Raw genomic sequence first — 21,642 nt, 5'->3', positions numbered from 1 at the left:
GTCTTGCTCTAATCTGAAAGTGGTATCTAACACTTCTGTTTATATTTCATTGGTAAGAAATTACATCCCTTGCAGTTAGGTAGACATATGACAATAGTCTAGTGAGCTAGCCATGTGTCCAGCAATAGTGGTATTGATATGTGTGTGAGTCAGCTATTGCTACGATAATGCCATGTAACAAACCACTCCTAAACCCTAGCAGCATTTACAAAAGCATTTATCCTCACTCACAAATCTGCATGTTGGCTGTTGTTCAGCTGATCTAAGCTAGTCTCAGACTCTAAGTAAGGCTATAGGTTGGCTGGGCATGGTGCCAGGCTGTGTGTTGGGTTTAGGCCTGCTCCACATATGTTTGTTCTGGGGCTCAGGCTGAAAGGGCACTGTTTCTTTGGGGCATGTTCTTCTCATGCTAGAAGTGTATGGAGTGATGGACTTCAAGCTGTATTACAAAGCTCTGATCATCAAGACAGTATGGTACTGGCACAAAAACAGACACTCAGATCAATGGAACAAAATAGGGAACCCAGAAATGGACCCACAAACTAATCTTTGACAACTAATCTTTGACAAAACAGGAAAGAATATCCAATGGAATAAAGACAGTCTTTTCAGCAAGTGGTGCTGGGAAAACTGGACCGCGACATGCAGAAGAATGACCCTGGACCACTTTCTTACACCATACACAAAAATAAACTGAAAATGGATGAAAGACCTAAACGTAAGACAGGAAGCCATCAAAATCCTCAAGGAGAAAGCAGGCAAAAACCTCTTTGACCTTGGCTGCAGCAACTTCTTAACACGTCTCTGGAGGCAAGGGGAACAAAAGCAAAAATGAACTACTGGGACCTTCATCAAAATAAAAAGCTCTGCACAGCAAAGGAAACAATCAGCAAAACTAAAAGGCAACCAACAGAGTGGGAGAAGATATTTTCAAATGACATATCCAAAGGGTTAGTATCCAAAATTGATAAAGAACTTATCAAACTCAACACCCAAAAAACAAATAATCCAGTGAAGAAATGGGCAAAAGACATTAACAGACACTTCTCCAAAGGAGACATCTAGATGGCCAACCGACACAGGAAAAAATGCTCAACACCACTCATCATCAGGGAAATACAAATCAAAACCACAATGAGATACCACCTCACACCTGTCAGAATGGCTGACATTAACAACTCAGGCAACAACAGATGTTGGCGAGGATGCAGACAAAGAGGATTGCTTTTACATTGCTGGTGGGAATGCAAACTGGGGCAGCCACTCTGGAAAACAGTATGGAGGTTCCTCAAAAAACTAAAAATAGAACTACCCTACAACCCAGCAATGGCACTACTGGGTATCTATCCAAGGGATACAGGTATGCTGTTTCGAAGGGACACATGCACCCCAATGTTTATAGCAGTGCTATTGATAATAGCCAAAGTATGGAAAGAGCCCACATGTCCATCAATGGATGAATGGATAAAGAAGATGTGGTATATATACAATGGAGTATTACTCGGCAATCAAAAAAAAATGAAATCTTGCCATTTGCAACTATGTGGATGGAACTAGAGGGTATTAAGCTAAGCGAAATTAGAGAAAGAAAAATATCATATGACTTCACCCATATAAGGACTTTAAGACACAGAACAGATGAACACAAGGGAAGGGAAGCAAACATAATATAAAAGCAGGGAGGGGGACAAAATACAAGAGACTCTTAAATATGGAGAACAAACCAAGGGTTACTGGAGGGGTTGTGGGAGGGGGGATGGGCTAAATGGGTCAGGGGCATTAAGGAATCTACTTCCGGAATCACTGTTGCAGTATATACTAACTTGGATGTAAATTAAAAAAATAAATAATAAAAAAAGAGAAGTGTATAGAATGAACAGAAATGCTTAGTGGCCGAGTCTGCGGGCTCTGCCCAGAAGTGCCACTTTGTCACCTTCACCTACATTCCATTGGCCAAAGCAAGTGACTGCACGAAGCCCAACATCAAGGGAGTAGAAACAATACTCTGCCTACTCTATTGGGAGATACTGCATACTTCTATAGCAAAGTTGTGGGTGTGTAATTCTAATACAAGGAGCACATGAATAACAAGAACAGTAATTCAATCTATGCTCTGTGAATTAAGGGAAGAATGTATTTTGATGGATAGATAGAAATCTGTGCCAGATCTAACTTTGTTTTTTGGCATTCATAGGATTTGTATAGCACACGAGAATGAATTGGAAGGAATTTGGGGCCATCCATTTGGGACTTGATGAAAAAAATTCAATATTACTTATAATAAAATGAAATACAAAATATCAGGGAAGACATTAAATATTAAATAACTATAAAACTCCTAAATAATATATTTTATTTTTTAAATTTGTTTTTGAGAGAGAGAGAGGCAGAGAGAGAGAATCTCAAGCAGGCTCCGCACTGACAGCGCAGAGCCCGAACCCATGAACTGTGAGATCATGACCTGAGCTGAAATCAAGAGTCAGATGCTTAACTGACTCAGCCTCCCAGGTGCCCCTAAACAAAATGTTTTCAGTTTTATGAGAAACTTGAGTTTGCTTCTATGAACCTAATTTTATTGAGATATAATTTGTGTGTGGAAAATATACCCATTTAAATAAATATACCCATTTTATATACGATATGATGACTTTTGGCAACGTGATACATGACTTTTAGGTATCAAATTTTATACCTGAAAAAGTACTTTTAAATCCTGTGGAAATTTCTCATTTTAATAGTGACAGGTTTTAAATAATAGATTGAACCATATGAAATTGTCAATATGAGGTCTTTCTTGACCTGCAAAAATGGCGGTTTCATATGGTTCAAGCTAATACAATCAAACTTGTCTGTTAAAATATTTCAAAATAATGGTGAAGCTGTTTCTTTTGGCACATATTGATGTCAACCTTCTAATCTTAGCAATTCATGAATATAATAACATTGGCTAAGTTTCACATGTGAACCATTTTGACTTACATTTCTTTTTTTAATTTATTTTATTTTTTAAATGAATATAATTTATTGTCAAATTGGCTTACATATAACACCCAGTACTCATCCGAAGTGCCCTCCTTAATGCCCCACTTTCCTCTCTCCCCCACCCCCCATCCACCCTCAATTTGTCCTCTGTATTTAAGAGTGTCTTGAGGTTTGCCTCCCTCCCTCTCTGTTTGTAACTATTTTTTCCCCTTTCCATTCCCCCATGGTCTTCTGTTCAGTTTCTCAAGATCCACATATGAGTGAAAACATATGATATCTGTCCTTCTCTGACTGACTGACTTATTTCACTCAGCATAATACCTTCCAGTTCCATCCACGTTGCTGCAAATGGCATGATTTCATTCTTTCTCATTGTCAAGCAGTCTTCCATTGTATATATAACCCACATCTTCTTTATCCATTCATCAGTTGATGGACATTTAGGCTCTTTCCATAATTTGGCTATTGTTGAAAGTGCTGCTATAAATACTGGGGTACATGTGCCCCTATGAATCAGCACTCCTGTACCCTTTGGATAAATTCCTAGTAGTGCTATTGCTGGGTCATAGGGTAATTCTATTTTTAATTTTTTGAGGAATATGCACACTGTTTTCCAGAGCAGCTGCACCAGTGTGAATTCCCACCAACAGTGCAAGAGGGTTCCTGTTTCTGCACATCGTCGCCAGCATCTGTAGTTTCCTGATTTGTTCATTTTAGCCACTCTGACTGGTGTGAGGTGATATCTGAGTGTGGTTTTGATTTGTTTTTCCCTGATGAGGAGTGACGTTGAGCATCTTTTCATGTGTCTGTTGGTCATCTGGATGTCGTCTTTGGAAAAGTGTCTATTCATGTCTTCTGCCCATTTCTTCACTGGATTATTTATTTTTTGGGTGTTGAATTTGGTAAATTCTTTATAGATTATGATACTAGCCCTTTATATGATTTGTCATTCAGAAATATCTTTTCCCATTCTGTCGGTTGTCTTTTAGTTTTGTTGATTGTTTCCTTTGCAGTGCAGAAGCTTTTTATCTTGATAAGGTCTCAATAGTTCGTTTTTGCTTTTAATTCCCTTGCCTTTGGAGATGTGTCAAGTAAGAAATTGCTTCAACTGAGGTCAGAGAGGTTTTTGCCTGCTTTCTCCTCTGGGGTCTTGATGGTTTCCTGTAGGCACAAAATCAATATACAGAAATTGGTTGCATTTTTATACGCCAATAATGAAGCAACAGAAAGAGAAACAAAGAAACTGATCCCACTTACAATTGCACCAAGAACCATAAAATACCTAGGAAAAACCTAACCAAAGATGTAAAAGACCTGTATACTGAAAACTATAGAAAGCTTATGAAGGAAATTGAAGAAGACACAAATAAATGGAAAAACATTTTGTGCTCATGGATTGGAAGAATAAATATTGTTAAAATGCCAATACTATCCAAAGCAATCTATGCAGTCAATGCAATCCCAATCAAAATTGCACCAGCATTCTTCTCGAAGCTAGAACAAACAATCCTAAAATTTGTATGGAAACACAAAAGACCCCGAATAACCAACGTAATATTGAAGAAGAAGAAGAAGACCAAAGGAGGAGGCATCACAATCCCAGACTTCAGCTTCTACTACAAAGCTGTCATCATCAAGACAACATGGTATTGGCACAAAAACAGACACATAGACCAATGGAATAGAATAGAGAACCCAGAATTGGACCCACAAAAGTATGGCCAACTAATCTTTGACAAAGCAGGAAAGAATATCCAATGGAAAAAAGACAGTTTCTTTAGCAAATGGTGCTGGGAGAACTGGACAGCAACATGCAGAAGAATGAAACTAGATCACTTTCCTACACCATTCACAAAAATAAACTCAAAATGGACGAAAGACCTAAATGTGAGATAGGAAACAATTAAAATGTTAGAGGAGAAGGCAGGAAAAAACCTCTTTGACCTCAGCCACAGCAATTTCTTACTTGAGACATCTCCAAAGGCAAGGGAAATAAAAGCAAAAATGAACTATTGGGACCTCATCAAGATATCAAGATAAAAAGCTTGACATACATTTCACCAAAGTTGGCATTTTGTTTTGAATCCAAACTACTTGTTAACACACAAACACAAACACACACACACACACACACACACACACACACATACATGTGAACGTTTTAACACATTTTAAAATTTTAAAACCTTGCAGATGTCAATTTAACCAGGTAAACAGAAATGTTAGTAAGTAAGCTACTTTATTTAAGCTAGGAATAGCCTTCAACAAATCTACCAGGTGAGATTTATTTGTAAAAGAAAATCCTCCATTCTACTCAGTTTTTTTTTTAAGTTTATTTTTTCAGTAATCTCTATACCCAACACGGGGCTTAAATTCACAACCCCAAGATCAGGAGTCACATGTTCTTCTGACTGAGCCAGCCAGGCACCTCTTTACTCACACTTTTTTTTTTTTTAAATATGGTTGATATAGTTGATATACAATGTTATAGTAGTTTCAGGTATATAACATAGTCACCTGACAATTCTATATATTATGCTATGCTCACCATGATAAATGCAGTTACCATCTGTCACCATATAACATTATTATGATATTATCAACTATATTCCCTATGCTATACTTTTATCCCTGTGACTTATTTTATAGCTGGAAGTTTGTACCTCTTAATCCCCTTCACCTAATTCACCCCCCTCCCAGCAATCACTAGTTTGTTCTTTGTATTTATAAGCCTTTTTCTTTTGTTGTTGTTTGTTCACTTGTTTTTAATATTCCACATAGAAGTGAAACCATATGGTATTTGTCTTTCTGTCTGACTTATTTCACTTACTATGATACCCTTTTGGCCCATCCCAGTTGTTTAGAATGACAAGGTTTCTTTTTTTTTTTAATGTTTTTATTTATTTTTGAGAAAGAGAGAGAGAGAGAGAGAGGCAGAGAGGGAGACACAGAATCTGAAGCAGGCTCCAGGCTCTGAGCTGTCAGCACAGTGCCTGACATGGGGCTCAAACCCATGAGCCATGAGATCATGACCTGAGCTGAAGTTGGATGTTTAAGTGACTGAGCCACCCAGGTACCCCAAGATTTCTTTTTTATGGCTGAGAAATATTGCACTGTACATGTATACCACATCTTCTTTGTCCATTCATCTATTGATGGGCAATAGATGCCCATCTATTGATGGGTTGCTTCCATATCCTGGCTATTGTAAATAATGCTGCAATAAATGGTTTTGGGAAAACTAGACAACATTATGCAAAAGAATGAAACTGGACCACTTTCTTCTACCATACACAAAAACAAACTCAAAATGGATTGAAGACCCAAATGCAAGACCTGAAACTATAAAATTCCTAGAAGAAAACATAGGCAGTAATCTCTTGGACATCAGCCTTAGGAGCATTTTTCTGGATGTGTCTCCTCAGGCAAGGAAAACAAAAGCAAAAGTAAACTATTGTAACTGCAACAAACCCAAAAGCTTTTGCATAGTGAAGGAAACCAACAAAATGAAAAGGCAACCTACTTAATGGGAGAAGATTCTTATAAATGATATATACAATAAAAGGTTAATGTCAAAAATATTAAAAATTCCTAAATCTTGGCACCAAAACAAATAGTCTAATTAAAAAGGGCAAAGGACTTAATAGACATTTTCCCAAAGAAGAACTACAGATGGACAACAGATCCATTTAAAGATGCTCAGCATCACTAATCAGCAGGGAAATGCAAATCAAAGCCACAATGAAATATCACCTCACACCAATCAGAATGGCTACTATCATAAAGACACGTTGAGCATTGGCGAGGATGTAGAGAAAAGGGTACCCTCTTGCACTGTTGATGGGAAGGTAAATTGGTCCAGCAACTGTGGAAAACAGTATGGAGGGTCCTCAAAAAATTAAAAATAGAAATATCATGCAATCTAGTAATTTTATTGCTGGGTATTTACCCAAAGAAAATGAAAACTCACATATTCTTGACAACTCTTACTTTGCATACCAACATACTTTGGTATGAAAAACAGTGGTACTTTGAGCTCATGCTTCACTGAAAGCTGGAACCAGATGGACTCCAGGAGTTTGCATTTTGTTAGATTTCCTCATTTGGTTTCATCATTAAACGTGCAATTTAGAGCAAAAGACAAACATTTACATATGAGAGCTTTTCTGAATAAAGCAACATGTGTTACTTGAATCTCAAGGTTGCAGATAAAATATATGCTGCATAGGGCCTTTGCATCTTCCTGGCATTGCAGCAAAATCTTTGTTTTATTTTTAATTTTTTCAAAAATATTTATTTATTTACTTATTTTGAGAGAGCGTGAGCAGGGGAGAGGCAGAGAGAGGGAGACACAGAATCCAAAACAGGCTCCAGGCTCTGAGCTGTCAGCACAGAGCCTGATGTGTGGCTCAAACCCATGAACTGTGAGGTCATGACCTGAGCCAAAGTTGGATGTTTAACTGAGCCAACCAGGCGCCCCTCAGCAAAATCTTAAGTGCACAAACACTTGCAATGTTTCATCTATCTATTTACCTATCTATCTATACATTTTTTTTTTGAGAGAGCACACATGCACACAGGAGCACAAGTGGGGGAGGGCAGAGGGAAAGAGAGAGAAGGAGGGGGAGAGAATCTTAAAAGACTCCACTCCCAGTGTGGAGCCAGATGTGGGGCTCCATCTCATGACTGTGAGATCACGACCTGAGCCAAAATCAAGAGTCCCATGCTTAACCTACTGAGCCACCCAGGCTTTTCTTTTTCCTTTAGTTTTGGTGGTCCCAATTAAGCTGTGGAGAATTTCCATGCAGGCCAATAAAAAGAGAAAGTCTGCATTTTAGCTTTAGGTATCACTGTTATGACCAGTGTTCTGGTACTGTTATCAATCTCAGAAAAGAACTTCAGTTTTTATTTTGAGTATTTGGAGGCTTAGAAATGATTGTATCCTTTTCTGTTTAACATAGAAGAACTGGGCTGAGGTGGTGATGTAAGTTTGTATTGAGCCATTGCTCTATTTGCTAACTGCAAATATATGACATCTAAGCTGAGGATGAGAAGATCAATCAGGCAAATCCAAATTTGAGACATTCCCTAGAAATTACTAATTAGTGGCTCAAAAAACTTTTTAACTGCAGTGTGTGTCTTATATCTCTATTAGCTTAAAATTTTTAAAGATTTTTCATAAATAAATGTATAAATATTTAAATATAAAACACTCCACGGGACTAGAGGCCTTTATGGCTTCAGAAAATCTTTTGGTCAATATATTTCTAGGTCATTATTTTAATTAATTTATTTTAATTTATTTTTTTAGGTTATCAATTTTAGAATGTTAAAAAAAAAAAACAACTATGGGGGGAGGTTTTGGGAATATGGTGGAATAGGAAGCACCAGGAATCTGCTTCCTCACCTAGACAATAATTACATTGGCAAGATCTATCTGATGTAACTACTTTGGAACTCAGGAGTCTATTGAAGGCTTGCAACTTTCAGGCGACCCTAGGACAGTACATTGTAAATTGTGGTTAATTTTGGTCAGTTTCAGTTCTTAGCATAGTAACAACTACCCATCCACACCTCCAGCCCCATGGCAGAAGCCTTACACCTGTGGCTGGAGCTCTCTGCACACAGATTTCAGGAGCTACAACGGCAGCATGGACACTGTCTTCCAAATATCAGGGATCTGTGCTCTAATTGCTGATTGAAGCTTCTGATCACAGAAGTACAGAAAAAGAGGGCAGTCATTGTTGCACCTCCCTTCATTCTTGCAGTCTCTTCCCTTCTCTGAAGGGACTTCCAGGAGACTCAAAGGGCTGGCCCCACCCCTCCGCCCCCAATCTCTTCATGAAAGACTAGGACATTTGAAAACAACTGACCTTACAAGGAAAATCAGAAAGTGACCATGCATGCTCAGTCAGGGATAGGCACAAGCTCAGAAAAGCTCCAAGAGGACCTTCAATTTATATCTCAGTCTGGTCCTTTGGAGATAGGCTAAAATTATTAAAAGCAAAAAGCAAAAAACCAAACAAACAATAAACGAAAACTAATGAAACCCTAGCATTCCTAGGGAGGGGCAGAATATATTTTCTGGAGTTACTACATTATTAGATTCAAATTCCAGTGTTCAACAACAACAGCAAATAAATCACAAGGCCTAAAAGAATCCAAAAAGTATGGTCCATTAAAATGAAAAAAAAAAAAAAAAAATCGGGGCGCCTGGGTGGCTTGGTCGGTTAAGCGTCCAACTTCGGCTCAGGTTGTGATCTCGTGGTCCGTGAGTTCCAGGCCTGCGTCGGGGTCTGTGCTGACGGCTCAGAGCCTGGAGCCTGTTTCAGATTCTGTGTCTCCCTCTCTCTCTGCCCCTCCCCTGTTCATGCTCTGTCTCTCTCTGTCTCAAAAATAAATAAACGTTAAAAAAAATTAAAAAAAATAATTAAAAAAAGGGAAAAAAAAATCAATCAACAAAAATTGTCCCTAAAAAAGACCTGATGCCAGATCTACTAGGCAACGAGTTTGTTATTTTTTTTAAAGTTTTTATTTAACTTCTAGTTAACATACAGTGTAACATTAGTTTCAGGTGTATAATATAGTGATTCAACACTTCCATACAACACTTGGTGCTCATCACAAGTCCCCTCCTTAATCTCCATCATCTATTTAACCCATCCTTCCACCCACCTCTGGTTACCTCTGGTTTAAAAATAAGCCATCAGTTTATTCTCTATAGTTAAGAGTATGTTTCTTCGTTTCAGGCAAGGACTTTAAAGCAATGGTCTTAAATGGTCTTCTCTAGGAGAAGAGAGAAAAAGGGGCAAAGAGAATATTTGAAGAAATAATGGCTAAAAAAATTTCCCAAATTTGATGAAATACATGAATATAAATGTCCTAGAAGCTAAGTAAGATGATCTCAAAGAGACGCATAGTGAGACACATTATAATCAAACTTTCAAAAGCTAAAGACAGAATCTTAAAGGCAGCAAGAGAGAGCAACTCATCACAGGCAAGGATCCTGGATAACAACATAAGCAGATTTCTCATCAGAAACTTTGGAAGCCAGAAGGCAGTGAGTCAGCGTATTTAAAATGCTAAAAGAAAAAAACTGTCAACTTAGAATCTTAAATCTGACAAACTGTCCTTCAAAAGTGAAGGAGAAATTAAGATATTCCCAGGTAAACAAAAGTGAGGGAATTTATTACCCTAGACACCATGCAAGAACTGCTTAAGGAAGTCTTGCGGGATGAAGTGAAAAGATACTAGACAGTAACTTGTATGAAGAAAATTCCAATAAAAGTAAATACATGGACAACTAGAAAAGCTAGTGTTATCATAACAATGGTTTGTAACTCCGCTTTTATTTCTACATGATTTAAGGGACTAATACATGAAAAGAAAACATTAGTGTAAAGGCTAGTATTGTAACTTTAGTTTGTAACTACAAACTTTGTTTTCTACACAATTTAAGATATTAATGCATTGAAAAGAATGATTAGCTTATGGTTTGCGCACAGCAATGCATAAAGATGTAATTTTGTGACATCAAAACTAAAAGGGGTGGGGATGGAGCTTTAAAGGGGCAGAGTTTTTGTATAATATTGAAGTTAAGCTGGTATAAATTCAAATTAGAATTTTGTAACTTTAGGGTATTAAATTTAATCCCAAGGGAAAGAGCTATAAAATATGCATACAAGGAAAGGAGAAAGAAATTTTAAAAACTCACAAAATTGTGAACATTAGCACACTCTTAAACAACTAGTAGATCAAATAAGAAATCACCAGGAAAATTAGAAAATACTTAGGGATAAATGAAAATGAAAACACAACATACCAAACAAACACAACATACCAATACTTATGGGACACAGTAGAAGCAGTGCTAATGGGGAATTTTACTGCCATAAATGTTTACATTAAAAAAATGAAAAAGTTCTCAAGTGAACAGACTAATTTTTCAGATTAAGGAACTAGAAAATGAAGCTAAACCCAAAGCTAGTAGAAGGAGGACAATAGTAAAGATTAGAGGAGTGCTAAATGAAACAGAAAATAGAAAAACATTAGAAAAAAATAAGTGAAACAAAGTTGATTCTTTGCAAAGATCAACAAAATTGTTGAACCTTTAGTTACATGAAGAAAAAAAGACACTCAAATTACTAAACTCAGAAGTAAAAATGAGGACATTACTACACATTCTATGCCAAAAAATTGAATAGCCTAGAAGAAATGGACAAATTCCTAGAAACAAAACCTACTAAGGGTAAATCACAAAGAAATAGAAAATCTGAATAGAACTATAACTTAAGGAAGGAGATTAATCAGTTATCCAAATTTTCTTAACAAAGAGTTGTGGGTTTGATGGCGAATTCTCTGAACACTTGAAGAACTAACACCAATACTTCTCAAATTTTTCCAAAAAATTGGAGAGGAGGGAATACTTCTTAACTCATTCTATGAGGGAAACACTATCCTGATGCCAAAATCAGACAAAGATACTACATGAAAAGGATACTACAAGCTAATATCCCTTATGGACCTTGATGCAAAAATCCTCAACAAAATATTAGCAAACCGAACTCAGCAGCATATTAAAAGAATTATACACCATGATTAAGTGGAATTTATTCCTGGAATGCAAGGATGGTTCATTGTATGAAAATTGACTTATGTAATATGCCACGTTAACATAATGAAAGGAAAAAAAAAACATGATCATCTCAATGGAGTCAGAGAGAGTATTTGACAAAGTTCAATACCCTTTCATGATAAAAACACTCAACAAACTAGGAATAGAAGGAGATTACAACATAATAAAAGCTGTATATGAAAGACCCAAGGTGAACATCATAGTGAAAAAGTGAAAACTTTTCCTCCAATATTAGGAGCAAGGCCAGGATGTCTACTCTTGCCACTTTTATTTAACACAGTATTGGAAGTTATAGCCTGAGCAGTAGGCAAGAAAAAGAAACAAAGGCATCTACACTGGAAAGAAAAGAGAGAATTTATCTCTGTTTGCAGATAATATGATCTTATACATAGAAAACCTTAAAGATTCCACAAAAGAATAAATGCATTCAGCAATGTGGCAGGATACAAAGTCAGCATGCAAAAATCAGTTGCATCTTTATACACAAACAATGAACAATCTGAATGGAAATTACAAAAACAATTCTACTTACACTAGCATCAAAAAGTATAATATACTTAGAAATTAACCAACAGGCAAAAGACTTGCACAATGAAAACTGTAAAACATGCTGGAATGGAAACACAATGGAAACACATCCCATGTTCATGGATTAGGAGACTTACTATCATTAAGATGTCAATGCTGCCCAAAGCAATCAATGCAATTCCTATCAAAATCTCAATTATAGTTTTTGCAGAAATAGAAAAACCCATTCTAGAATTCAAATAGAATCTCATGAGACACTGAATAGCCAAAGAAATATTAAAAAAGAACAATCCTGGAGGACCCGCACTTCACGACAATAATCAGAACAGTGTGGTACCAGTATAAAGACAGATGTAAAGACTAATAGAATAGAGAGCCCAGAAATAAACTCATATGTGTGGTCAAATGATTTTGGACAAGGGTGCCAATACTATTCAATGGAGAAAGGACAGTCTTTTTCAACAAATTTTGTTGGGAAAACTGTGTTTTCATATGCAAAAGAATACGTTGGACCCTTACCTGACACCATATACAAAAATTAACTCAAAATGGATTAAGGGCTTAAAACAATAAAACTCTTGGAAGAAAATGGGACAAAGACTTTATGACATTGGATTTGATGATGATTTCTTAGCTATGACACCAAAAACACAAGTAACCAAAGAAAAAAGACATATTGGGTTTCATTAAAATAAAAAATTGTATGCATCAAAAGACACACACTTTCAACGGAGTCAAATATATCCCACAGAAGGGGAGAAAATGTTTGCAAATCATATACCTGATAAGGGATTAATATCCAGAATATATAGAGAATGATTAAACTCAATAATACAAAAACAACCCAATTCAAAAATGGGCGAAGGACTTGCATAGACATTTCTCCAAAGAAGATACATGAATGTCTAATATGCACAAGAAAAGATATTCAACATTACTAACATCACACATTTCATTAGTGAAATATAAATCAAAACTACAATTAGATACCATCTCACACACATTAGCATGACTACTATCAAAAAAACAAAAAACAAGTATTGAAAAGGATGTGGAGAAATTGGCACCCTTGTGCACTGTTGATGGAGATGTAAAATGGTACAGCCATATAGAAAACAGTATGGTAGGCTCCTCAAAAAATTAAAGATAGAATTGCCATATGATCCAGCAATTCTCCTTCTGGATATATACACAAAATAATTGAAAGCAGAGTCTAGGGATATTTGTACACCCATGTTCATAACATTCACAGCAGCTAAAATGTGAAAATAGTCCAAGTGTTCATCAATGGATGAAGGATAAACAAAATGTAGTATACATACGATGGGATATTATTCAGCCTTAAAAAGGAAGGAAAGTCTGATATATGCTACAACATGGATGAACCTTGAGGACATTCTGCTAAGTAAAAAAAGCCATTCACAAAAAAGACTACTGTATAATTCCACTTACATGTGGTACATTGACTAGTCAAAATCATAGAGACAGAAAGTAGAATAGTGGTCACTAGAGGGGGAGGGGAGTAAATTTGGGGAGTAGTATTTAATGTGTATAGCGTTTCAGTTTTACAAGATGAAAAGAGTTCTGGAGATGGATGGTGGTGATGGTTGCATGACATTATCAATGTATTTAATACCACTGAACTGTACTCTTTTAAATTTTTTAATGCTTATTTTTGAGAGTGAGAGCATGAGCAGGGGAGGGGCAGAGAGAGAAGGAGACACAGAAACCAAAGCAGGCTCCAGGCTCTGAGCTGTTAGCACAGAGCCGGACACGGGGCTCAAACTCACCAATCGTGAGATCATGACCTAAGCCGAAGTTGGATCCTTAAACGACAGAGTCACCCAGGCTGAACTGTACTCTTAAAAATGATTAAGATGGTTGATTTTATGTTATGACTATTTTACCACAATAAGAAATTAAATAACATTAAAAATTTAAAGAAATGAAATGTGCAATAAACAAAATAAACAATCAAAACTTTACTTTTCACTTAAATAACAAATTCTGAAAAAAAGTACACAAAATATAAATACTACCCTCACATAGCATAAAATAAATCCGAATCAATCTTCTGAAATTGCAAAGGCACATTCAATGAGTAGAATTATATTTCTTTATTCAAAAATACAAAGAAATTTCAGCAAAATCCTGAATGTGGCCCACTGAAAATTTCAAAATCAAATAAAAAAATTAAAAACAACAATAATGAAAGGATTAATAAAACACTTAATAGCAAATAATATCAACAATGAAGAAACCACATGTATATTTAAATTAATAGGATCAGGACTAGGAAGATGGCGGCATAGGAGGACGCTGGGCTCACCGCGCATCCTGCTTATCACTTAGATCCCACCTACACCTGCCTAAATAACCCAGAAAACCGCCAGAAGACTAGCAGAACGGAGTCTCCAGAGCCAAGCGCAGACGAGAGGCCCACGGAAGAGGCAGGAAGGGCGGCGAGGCGGTGCGCGCTCCACGGACTGGCGGGAGGGAGCCGGGGGAGGGGCGGCCCGCCGGCCAAGCAGAGCCCCAAGTCTGGCTGGCAAAAGTGGAGGGGCCGGACGGAGTGTGTTCTGACAGCAAGCGGGACTTAGCATCTGGGAGGTCATAAGTTAACAGCTCTGCTCAGAAAGCGGGAAGGCTGGAGGACAAAGGGAGGGAGAGTTGCTGAGCCCCGGGAGGACAGAGCTCAGTTTGGCAGGGAACAAAGGCGCTCACCAGCGCCATCTCCCCCGCCCATCCCCCAGCCAAAATCCCAAAGGGAACCAGTTCCTGCCAGGGAACTTGCTCGCTCCGCGCAAACACCCAACGCTGTGCTTCTGCGGAGCCAAACCTCCGGCAGCGGGTCTGACTCCCTCCCGCTGCCACAGGGCCCCTCCTGAAGTGGATCACCTAAGGAGAAGTGAGCTAAGCCTGCCCCTCCTGCCCCCATGCACCTTGCCTACCCACCCCAGCTAATACGCCAGATCTCCAGCACCACAAGCCTGGCAATGTGCAAGCAGCCCAGAGGGGCCACGTCACCCCACAGTGAATCCCGCCCCTAGGAGAGGGGAAGAGAAGGCACACAATAGTCTGACTGTGGCCCCAGCGGTGGGCTGGGAGCAGACGTCAGGTCTGACTGCGACTCCGCCCACCAAGTCCAGTTATACACCACAGCACAGGGGAAGTGCCCTGCAGGTCCTCACCACTCCAGGGACTATCCAAAATGACCAAATGGAAGAATTCCCCTCAAAAGAATCTCCAGGAAATAACAACAGCCAATGAACTGATCAAAAAGGATTTAAATGATATAACAGAAAGTGAATTTAGAATAATAGTCATAAAATTAATCACTGGGCTTGAAAACAGTATAGAGGACAGCAGAGAATCTCTTGCTACAGAGATCAAGGGACTAAGGAACAGTCAGGAGGAGCTGAAAACCGCTTTAAACGAGATTCAAAATAAAATGGAAACGTCCACGGCTCGGATTGAAGAGGCAGAGGAGAGAATAGGTGAACCAGAAGATAAAATTATGGAAAAAGAGGAAGCTGAGAAAAAGGGAGATAAAAAAATCCAGGAGTATGAGGGGAAAATTAGAGAACTAAGTGATACACTAAAAAGAAATAATATACGCATAATTGGTATCCCAGAGGAGGAAGAGAGAGGGAAAGGTGCTGAAGATGTACTTGAAGAAATAATAGCTGAGAACTTCCCTGAACTGGGGAAGGAAGAAGGCATTGAAATCCAAGAGGCACAGAGAACTCCTTTCAGACGTAACTTGAATCGATCTTCTGCACGACATATCATAGTGAAACTGGCAAAATACAAGGATAAAGAGAAAATTCTGAAAGCAGCGAGGGATAAACGTGCTCTAACATATAAAGGGAGACCTATAAGACTCGTGACTGATCTCTCTTTTGAAACTTGGCAGGCCAGAAAGGCATGGCAGGAGATCTTCAATGTGATGAACAGAAAAAAAAAATATGCAGCCGAGAATCCTTTATCCAGCAAGTCTGTCATTTAGAATAGAAGGAGAGATAAAGGTCTTCCCAAACAAACAAAAACTGAAGGAATTCGTCACCACTAAACCAGCCCTACAAGAGATCCTAAGGGGAATCCTGTGAGACAAAGTACCAGAGACATCGCTACAAGCATAAAACATACAGACATCACAATGACTCTAAACCCGTATCTTTCTATAATAACACTGAATGTAAATGGACTAAATGCGCCAACCAAAAGACATAGGGTATCAGAATGGATAAAAAACCAAGACCCATCTATTTGCTGTCTACAAGAGACTCATTTTAGACCTGAGGACATCTTTAGATTGAGAGTGAGGGGATGGAGAACTAGTTATCATGCTACTGAAAGCCAAAAGAAAGCTGGAGTAGCCATACTTATATCAGACAAACTAGACTTTAAAGGCTGTAACAAGAGATGAAGAAGGGCCTTATATAATAATTACAGGGTCTATCCATCAGGAAGAGCTAACAGTTATAAATATCTATGCACCGAATACCGGAGCCCCCAAATATATAAAACAATTACTCATAAACATAAGCAACCTTATTGATAAGAATGTGGTAATTGCAGGGGACTTTAACACTCCACTTACAGAAATGGATAGATCATCTAGACACACGGTCAATAAAGAAATAAGGGCCCTGAATGATACATTGGATCAGATGGACTTGACAGATATATTTAGAACTCTGCATCCCAAAGCAACAGAATATACTTTCTTCTCGAGTGCACATGGAACATTCTCCAAGATAGATCACATACTGGGTCACAAAACAGCCCTTCATAAGTATACAAGAATTGAAATTATACCATGCATACTTTCAGACCACGATGCTATGAAGCTTGAAATCAACCACAGGAAAAAGTCTGGAAAACCTCCAAAAGCGTGGAGGTTAAAGAACACCCTACTAAAGAATGAGTGGGTCAACCAGGCAATTAGAGAAGAAATTAAAAAATATATGGAAACAAACAAAAATGAAAATACAACAATCCAAACGCTTTGGGATGCAGCGAAGGCAGTCCTGAGAGGAAAATACATTGCAATCCAGGCCTATCTCAAGAAACAAGAAAAATCCCAAATACAAAATCTAACAACACACCTAAAGGAAATAGAAGCAGAACAGCAAAGGCAGCCTAAACCCAGCAGAAGAAGAGAAATAATAAAGATCAGAGCAGAAATAAACCATATAGAATCTAAAAAAAACTGTAGAGCAGATCAACGAAACCAAGAGTTGGTTTTTTGAAAAAATGAACAAAATTGACAAACCTCTAGCCAGGCTTCTCAAAAAGAAAAGGGAGATGACCCAAATAGATAAAATCATGAATGAAAATGGAATTATTACAACCAATCCCTCAGAGATACAAACAATTATCAGGGAATACTATGAAAAATTATATGCCAACAAATTGGACAACCTGGAAGAAATGGACACATTCCTAAACACCCACACTCTTCCAAAACTCAATCAGGAGGAAATAGAAAGCTTGAACAGACCCATAACCAGCGAAGAAATTGAATCGGTTATCAAAAATCTCCCAACAAATAAGAGTCCAGGACCAGATGGCTTCCCAGGGGAGTTCTACCAGAGGTTTAAAGCAGAGATAATACCTATCCTTCTCAAGCTATTCCAAGAAATAGAAAGGGAAGGAAAACTTCCAGACTCATTCTATGAAGCCAGTATTACTTTGATTCCCAAACCAGACAGAGACCCAGTAAAAAAAGAGAACTACAGGCCAATATCCCTGATGAATATGGATGCAAAAATTCTCAATAAGATACTAGCAAATCGAATTCAACAGCATATAAAAAGAATTATTCACCATGATCAAGTGGGATTCATTCCTGGGATGCAGGGCTGGTTCAACATTCGCAAATCAATCAACGTGATACATCACATTAATAAAAGAAAAGAGAAGAACCATATGATCCTGTCAATAGATGCAGAAAAGGTCTTTGACAAAATTCGGCACCCTTTCTTAATAAAAACCCTTGAGAAAGTCGGGATAGAGGAACATACTTAAACATCATAAAAGCCATTTATGAAAAGCTCACAGCTAACATCATCCTCAATGGGGAAAACTGAGAGCTTTTTCCTTGAGATCAGGAACACAACAGGGATGCCCACTCTCACCGCTGTTGTTTAACATAGTGTTGGAAGTTCTAGCATCAGCAATCAGACAACAAAAGGAAATCAAAGGCATCAAAATTGGCAAAGATGAAGTCAAGCTTTCGCTTTTTGCAGATGACATGATACTATACATGGAAAATCCGATAGACTCCACCAAAAGTCTGCTTGAACTGATACATGAATTCAGTAAAGTTGCAGGATACAAAATCAATGTACAGAAATCAGTTGCATTCTTATACACTAACAATGAAGCAACAGAAAGACAAATAAAGAAACTGATCCTATTCACAATTGCACCAAGAAGCATAAAATACCTAGGAATAAATCTAACCAAAGATGTAAAAGATCTGTATGCTGAAAACTATAGAAAGCTTATGAAGGTAATTGAAGAAGATATAAAGAAATGGAAAGACATTCCCTGCTCATGGATTGGAAGAATAAATATTGTTAAAATGTCAATACTACCCAAAGCTATCTATGCATTCAATGCAATCCCAATCAAAATTGCACCAGCATTCTTCTCGAAACTAGAACAAGCAATCCTAAAATTCATATGGAACCACAAAAGGCCCCGAATAGCCAAAGTAATGTTGAAGAAGAAGACCAAAGCAGGAGGCATCACAATCCCAGACTTTAGCCTCTACTACAAAGCTGTCATCATCAAGACAGCATGGTATTGGCATAAAAACAGACACATAGACCAATGGAATAGAATAGAAACCCCAGAACTAGACCCGCAAAAGTATGGCCAACTAATCTTTGACAAAGCAGGAAAGAACATCCAATGGAAAAAAGACAGTCTCTTTAACAAATGGTGCTGGGAGAACTGGCACTGGAGAATCTCACTGACAAAAACCAAATGACTAGGTTCAATTAAATTAACTGGATGAATTGTAGTGGTCTAATGAGTAAGTCAAAGTCAGGTGCAATGTGGTATTGCCACTGCTAAGTGCTCTCTGTTAAGTCAATGACACATGGAGTTATATACCCCAAACTAATATTTACTACATGTGGGAATTTCAGATGGAGTCATATCAATAGTGTCCAAAATATTTTCAATGACCTTTTGTTCATTTTGCTTAACAACATATATTAATTTTTTCATAGTTCTGGAGGCTGGGAAGTCCAGTTTTAGGTAACACATAGTTCAGTTCCTGTGAGAGTTCTCTTCCTGGCTTGCAAATGACTGCCTTCTTACCACGTCCTCACATGGTGGAGATCCATCAGTTTATTTTTTTTATTATAAATAATAATATTTATAATATTATTATAAATATATATAAGAGAGAGAGGAGAGAGAGAACCTTAAGCAGGCTCCATGCTCAGCACGGAGCCTGACATGGGGCTCCATCCCATGACCCTGGGATCATGAATTGAGCCAGAATCCAGAGGTGGATGCTTAAGTGACTGAGCCCAGGCAACCCTCGATCAATTTTTTAATATGCTTAATTTTCTAAGAGTATATTTAGGTTTAAAGAAAAAATTTTGCAGAGTTCCTATATATCCTATCTCCTGCCCTCTGCTTCCAGTGTCCCCTATTGTTATCATCTTTGCCTTTTCCAGAACATCATATGGTTGGAATCTTACAGCCCATAGCCTTTCCAGGTTGGCTTCTTTTGCCACGAGGTTCTTCCACGTCCTTTTGTGGCTTCATAGCCCATTTGTTTTTATTGCTGAATAATATTCCATTATATGGATGTACGTAGTTTATTCACCTATTGAAAGACATCTCAGATGCTTCCAGTTTTGGCAATTATAAATAAAGCTGCTATAAACATTTGTGTGCAGGTTTTTGTGTAGAGATAGTTTCAACTCCTTTGGGTTACTACCTAGGAACCAATTGCTGGATTATATGGTAAGCCTTTGTTTAGATATGTGAAAAACTACCAAAGTGTCTTCAAAGTGGCTGTATCATTTTACATTCCCATCAGTGATGAATGAGACTTCCTGTTGTTCCACATCCTTGCCACCCAGGCACCCCCCGCCCCCATCATCTCCCATCTAAATCAGGGAGCTCCTTTCAACTGCAGTGTCTTTCACAGCATCCCTAGTCACAGGGAAGAGCCACCATGGTCGTTCAAGATTGCTCTGCTTCCTTCAGCAATGATTCTCTGAAGGTCTTTTGGAGGTCCCCTCCAGAGACAAGGTTACAAGAAAGGTGAGTTGGCTACATATGAAAACCCATTTCAATATTTCCTTCTGCTTGATTCTAAGGATTCTTTTCTGTACAACAACCAGGATATTTCCTTCTCATTTCATTTAGCTAAGTCCGGAAGTCAGTCAATTAATTAAAATTTTTTTTTAACTTTTATTGATTTTTGAGAGATAGAGAGACGCAGAGCATGAATGAGGGAGGAGCAGAGAGAGAGGGAGACACAAAATCCAAGGCAGGCTCTAGGCTCTGAACTGCCAGCACAGAGACTGACGCGGGGGCTCGAACCCACAAACTGTGAGATCATGACCCGGGCTGAAGTTGAACGCTTAACAGACTGAGCTACCCAGGTGTCCCTAGAAGTCAGTCAATTAATTTAGATAGTACACTGAAACCAGAGTCATTGGAAAGAGCACTCACGTGGACAAATTTAGGTTTATTTACACACATCCTTTTCAATTTAAATTAGTATCACCTTGCTATTCTTTCTATTCTTGGAGACGACTTTGTAATTGGCCTCCAAAGATGTGCCTGAATCTGATTCAAGTATTAACAGTGGTAGTATTCAGAGGTGGTGGGCCAGGGGTGGGGACGAAATTGGCTTTCCTTTCCAAGGTAACTGCCTCAGGTGAGGTCAGAATAGGGTCTTCAAACAAGGCAGGAACAGCCTCATTCTGTAAAGGGAAAGGCTTTGCTTCTGTTGCCAAAGGGATCTTGGGAGTTTGAGTTACTAGGAATTATCCAGATCCTCTTTAATGGTTCCATTTCTATTCCCAGGTTCCCACTCTTTTCTCAATGATAATTATCTCCCACACATGAAATCTGGTGAGGCTGATAATTCAATTGATTTTGTAATTTGGTAAGTTCAGTTAATAAAAAACTCTTTTAGCTCTGTTGTAGAAAGACTCCCCTAAGCGGCCCAGTTTTAAAGTGATCTCTTGAGTTCATTCTTTGAATTCCTCTTGCTCTTCATGTTATTTTTTGACCACGGCTGCTTGGTTTCCCAAAGCCTCGTCTTCAGTGCATACTTCAATCCAAGTGAACATATGTGGTAGCTTACCTAGGTGTTTTCCCATATATGCCAAAGGTTTCCAGAGCCCATACCTTTATACTAGCTGAACTCAGTCCTCATCCCAAACCTGGTCAGCTAACCAGTTCTAGATTTTTCTTGATTCTTCTCATTTCCTCAAAATGCTGTTGCTTGC

Source organism: Panthera tigris, chromosome D4 (genome assembly GCF_018350195.1).
Source record: "Panthera tigris isolate Pti1 chromosome D4, P.tigris_Pti1_mat1.1, whole genome shotgun sequence".
Classification (NCBI taxonomy): Eukaryota; Metazoa; Chordata; class Mammalia; order Carnivora; family Felidae; genus Panthera; species Panthera tigris.
Note: the sequence above shows the minus strand (reverse complement) of the source record.